The following is a 6,000-nucleotide window of genomic DNA, read 5'->3' as shown; positions in this document are numbered from 1 at the left end:
AGAGGGGTAGAGTCTGTATTAGTTTCCGCGGGCTGCTGTAACAAATTATCACAAACCAGGTGGCTAAAGACAACAGGAATTTATTTGAGACAGAGTCTTGCTGTGATGCCCAGGCTGAGGCAACCTCCGCTTCCCAGGTTCAAGCAGTTCTCTTCCCTCAGCCTCTCAAGTAGCTGGGACTACAGGCACATGTCACCACGCCTGGCTAAATTTTTGTATTTTTAGTAGAGACAGGGTTTCACCATATTGGCCACGCTGGTCTCAAACTCCTGATCTCAAGTGACCTGCCTGCCTTGGCCTCCCACAGAGCTGGGATTACAGGCATGAGCCACTGTGCCCGACCCATAGGAATTTATTCTTACAGAGTTCTGGGGGTTAGAAATCCAAGGTCAAGGTTGTTTTTTTTCTGGAGAATCCGAGGAAGAATCTTCCCTGCCTCTCTCCTGGGTGGTGGTTGCCAGCAATCCTTAATGTTTCTGCTTGGCCTGTAGCTGCATAACTCTAATCTCTGTCAGCCTTCCCATGGCATTCTCCTCTCTGTGTCCAAATTCCGCCCCCCCCCCTTTTTTTTTTAATAAGGATACTCATTATTAGATTAGAACCCACCCTAGTCTAGTAAGTATGAACTCATTTTGAATTTGATTTGATCTGCAAAGACCCTATTTCCTAATAAGGTCACATTCACTGGTATCTGGGGTTAAGATTTCAACATATGTTTTCAACCATGCAACTCACAGGAGTATAAAACAAAAACAAAAGAAAACCCTGTGTAAAATAAAAATACAACCAAAACCCTGAGCTGGACATGGGAAGACCTGCTGACCAATCTTCTCCTCCCCTTTGGGTTACCCTCACCCTCTCTACTTCTTGGCTTCTCCACTCTAAAGGAAGGTTGTCATGCCTGCCCTACTGACTTCAGAAATGCCAGGAGAACAAAATAAAATCATGTAAGTGAAAGAAAATTTTCTTTAAGTGCAAGGAATTATTAAGAATTCATTCCAGATTGTGTTGACTTTCCTTAACTTCGTAACTACTTAATGAATAGGTAATGGAATGAGAAACACAGCCCTACTGGGGAAACAATTTAAATTACATACCTCCCTTCATTTAGGGTTTGAGATAAATGTCCAATAGCAATCTGCAGATAGGGATAGTAGTATTGCTGATCCTTGTTCAATGGGCTTTTTACTCACACCAAAACAGGGTGGTATTCAAGTGAAGCTAAAGGTTGGCAAGCAATTTAAAAGCAAGTCAAGAGACCTAATGTTCACATCCGGGGCATCAACAGACAGTTATGGCTCTCCTTCCCTCTGTCTGTGTGGTCCATAATGTTACTGGCTCCCATAACAATATTCTGATAATACCTTTGAATTTGCTTTGTCTGATGACTTCTCTGGTTATGGGGACATAGATCACTCAATTTATAAAATTAGCTAAAGAAGCCACTTTCCTGACAAATGTTTCATATGCCCATGTCTATTACACAAACAAAACGACTGTGTAGCCAGAAAAAATAAAAAGATAATCTGATTTTTTTTTTTAAAAAGCCCCTTTTCCTTTCCCTTTTTTAAGAGCCCAAAAGTTCTAACAATGATGGGATAACTTTTTTTAGGCCACCAGATTAAGTCAATGGAACTTGGAAGGCAAAGATGGCCACATGCATTGAAAATGCCAAAAAGAGGTGTCATTGGGATAACAACTTGAGAACTATCGTTATATCCAAAGCATCATGTGACCTACTTGAGTGTTACCGATGACCATATTAGTGATCTATTCTGTTGACCTTGGACTGTGGGGGTTTGCTGACCCAGGAGAAATCCCACAGGGGAAAAATAGCACCAGCAAAAAAGAAACAAAGAGGCTCTCAGAAAGCAGTTCCCAATCTGCCCTGCAAACTGAATCCTCCATTTCTCACTGCTGGGTGTATAGGCTTCCCAGGGGCTGCTGTATACTTTGAGAAATATGCCAAAAGTCACACACAAGCTAACAAATGAAACTTTATTTTCCTTTAATAAAAAAATTAAATAGCAAGGGGTTTTCTTTGTACAGTGATAAATTAGAAATTTACAGTACAGACAATGCAGACATACTTTTGTACATCCTTAAAAGCAGGGTCCATTTCCTTTGAAATTTAGCAATTCATTCAGGGCATGTGTAGCAGGAAGTTTGCCTGGTACCTCTTTGTTAAACATCTGAAAGTCCCCCAGGTTGGCTTCAAGGTTCCTGGAGCTGTGGGGTGGCATGAGGATCCAAGAAAGGCCACAGAGCATCCAGCCCGACTGCTGCACAGAGCAGGGGGAGTCACATTTTATCTTTTTGCAGATTATACCTGATATTTCATCTATCTTTCTTACAAAGAACTCAAGGGGCCTTCATTTTTTTTGCCTTTTCAAGCCTCACAACATCCCTGTGAGGTAGACTAAATTCAGAAACACCTCCATGCCTCACTGGGAGAGATCTAGAAAGCAGCTTACCCCTCCCAAAGCCCACAGCCAAGTCAGGGCCCCAGCCTATTAATATGATTTGAAAACTTTTACAACCTGGGAGAGAAGATGGACCCGACCTTTGTGGGGCAGAATGGCTCTTGCCCCTCTTTTCAGAAGCCTTCTGGGATGACAGTGGTCATGTACTGAATACTATAGACGAGCAAGGAGGTATAAAAGCTTTGAGGACATGGCTCATATAGGACCCCAAAAAGGTCCTCTACAAATTGCCTGGGTAAATTCTGGGAATTTGCTGATGCAAAGAAGAAGAGAAAAAAGGTACATCAGAAACAGAAACAGGTTACTATCAGGGCAACTGAGCTTGCCAAGGGGAAGCGGCATGTTGGGGTATCTCTAAGTCACTTGTCTCCTAGCACTGTCAAGTGTGTCATCACTGCACACGTGCATGCCAAGAGACAGCAAAAGAAAGCTCTATGTAGGCTAGACTGAAATGAAATCCATTATATAAGCCTCTGGTATCTGATCCTTGGTAGGAGCAAAATGCTCTCGAAGGAGTTTCCAAGATCTATGACCTAACCCCAGAGGAAAGTGATAACCCAGGTCATCTGCCAGACATAATACAAACCCAGATCGGAACTCTGAACTCAAATAAAATAAAGGAACCAATGGAATTTTCAGAGTCCAGTGACTTGATATGACTGACTGGAATAGCAACTCTCTCCAGTGCCCTCTATCACAGAACAAAATACAAGATATAAACTGAATTTAAGAGGTTCCTTCCAGGACAGGTGTGGTGGCTCACGCCTGTAATCCCAGCACTTTGGGATGCTAAGGCGGGCAGATCATGAGGTCAGGAGTTTGAGACCAGCCTGGCCAACATGATGAAACCCCGTCTCTACTAAAAATACAAAAATTAGCCAGGTGTGATGCAAGCCTGTAGTCTCAGCTCTTGGGAGGCTGAGGCAGGAGAATAGCTTAAACTGGGAGGCGGGGGTTGCAGTGAGCCGAGATTGTGCCAGTACATGCTCCAGCCTGGCAACAGAGCAAGACTCTGCCTCAAAAAGAAACAAACAACAACAACAAAAAAAACGGGTTCCTTCCAAAGTCTGTGGCTCTCTTCCCTAACTGTAGCTGTGGCCATCTCACCAGAAATCAAACATTGTGCCGGTCTGGTGAAATACCTGACTCTGTCCCTCTAGGGCTGAGGCTGTTGAGCTCATCTGTTTATCCTCAGGTCCCAGCTTGGTTCTCAACCCAGTAAGCATTTAATTCAGTGACCATGAGGATGAGGAGCCAGAGAGTATAGAGCTAAAGGTGCTGGACAGAATCCCAGTTCAGAATTTAGACACACAAGTTTCCCAGAACCTGAGTTTGGGGAGTACAGCTGAGAGAGTGACCCGAGAGAGGAAAGTCAGAGAGCATCTCTGAAATTTAAAAAGTGTCACCCCTTTTCCAGTTTCAGGCCCAAGTAAGTTGCCAGCTCAAAAACAGTCTCGGAGATCAGGAAATGGGTCTCCATAAAGGAAAGAGGATGTGAATCAACCAAGTAGTTCGACCAGATGGTTCTGGCCAGCTCCATTCTACCCCATATTCCTTTGCCCTGAGGTTTGGCCTTTATGAAGCAGGAGAAAGGAGTCTTCCACAAAGTAGGTTGGACAGAGGTGCCATTGCACCATGTATAATCTCTGGAGCCCAAGGGATTTCTGAAAAAGCTACAATCACACCCATTTACTGTAGGTTTCAGAAAAAGAAAAACAACCCTCACCTTTTCTCTAGCAAGATGCTGTCCTCAAATATACCAACACAAGTCACATGGAGCACCCCAAGCCCTGAATTGCCAGCTCCCAGAGCCAAAGCAGATGTGTGGGCCCATGTCTTTGTGGCCTATTCTTAATAGTCTTCCTAAGGGATTTCTACAGAGATTGTCATGAAGCAGAGCTGACGCTTTCTGTTAAAACCACCTGTAAGTGACTTGGAAGGAATCCTGGGAAAGCGAAAAGAGACCCAGGAAAAAGGTAGAGAGACCCAGGAAGAGATTTAAGGAATGGAGGCAGTGAAACAGATGGGAATTCCAGAGGTCCCCACTCCTTTCCCAAAGGAACAGTAAAGTTCGGCAGACTTGGGTGCATCCCCACCCTAGATCAGTTATAACGGAGATTATCTATTTCAGGGTTTTATATACAGTTGGCACCCAATAAATATAACTGAGTTTTTTTTAAAAACAAATACTGACTTAAGCGGTGATAGAGTTGATTGAAGGTCACTGGTAACTGACTCCTCAGCCACAGAGTTCTTTTCCTGAAACCGTGAACACTCTCCAATGTCTGGAATGTGAAAGGAGAGGTCTATAACCCCGAAACATTGCTAAGGCTACTAATCCAACTGGCCACTTCTGATCAAATATACTTTGCTCTGAAAAGGCAAGAGATTTATGGAACAGGCATGTCAAAACCCAAAACACTGTCAAAACACTAGCTCCAGAACTCAAAACTCAGAAATCAGGGGCCCAGGTTCACCCAAGTGCTCTTTTATTGTTATTTAGTCATTGACAAGAATTGATCACCTATTCCATGCCTGGCCTTCTGCCAGATGCTGCCTTGGTCACACGATCACTGAAGTGTTATGAAGAAAACTGCATTACAAACCCCTACGCTCTAATGGCAAGACCAGTCCCCTACCGCCTGGTCTACTTTCCCCTGCCTGGGCTAGAGTCCCTGCACAACTCCCAAGACACCAGAGCAGAGCGTGAGTAAGGGCAGGCTCTGGCCCTGGGTGCGTGCTCTAGGGCCCTGGACAGTTATGGGAACTGTCTACAAGCAGCACAGGGAATTCACATTTTACATTTCATAGGCAATGTATTATCAGATGCAGTTAAAATGGTTCTTCTGGGGATCAATTCTCATGCTCCTGGAGCCTGACGCAGAGTCTAGCCAAGGTACTCACACTGGGCACACAGCAGCAGGGGCCACCTGCGCCCACTTAGCTTCCATCTCAAAAGCCAAGACCTTGCCTTCCAAAATACACAATGGACCTTACATGCATCTTGATGTCATATAGTTCAAAAACCACACAAAAACATTAAGGAAAGAAGAAAGGTAAATATCAAACTATGGGCATAAGGCTCAAACCAAATTTGACAAAAGAAGAATGCTTATTTCCAGAATTTGACCACCTATTTTGAATTTTGAGTCCCTGGAAATGTTTTTCCACAAAGTATGATTTAAAAAAAAAAAAAAAAAAAAAAAAAAAAAAAAAAAAAAAAAAAAAAAAAAAAAAAAAAAAAAAAAAAAAAAAAAAAAAAAGAGCTTCCCTTCCTATTTAAAGGCATCAATTAATAAATAAATGAGTCATTGCAAAGCAGTTGCTGAAGCAGACAGGTATGAGTTACAAGGAGAGAAACCTGTGACACAGTCAACAATTTGTCCCTAAGATCTCATGATTAGAAGGCCTACGGCAACGTAAGAGAAAGGCCAGTTACAGTTTTAAGAGAAGTGCAATTTTCGAGAGGCTGCTAGGGGGTACCCCCTTGTGAAGAATGTATAGGATAAATTTTAAA

Source organism: Cebus imitator, unplaced genomic scaffold (genome assembly GCF_001604975.1).
Source record: "Cebus imitator isolate Cc_AM_T3 unplaced genomic scaffold, Cebus_imitator-1.0 Scaffold442, whole genome shotgun sequence".
In the NCBI taxonomy this organism is placed as follows: domain Eukaryota; kingdom Metazoa; phylum Chordata; class Mammalia; order Primates; family Cebidae; genus Cebus; species Cebus imitator.
Note: the sequence above shows the minus strand (reverse complement) of the source record.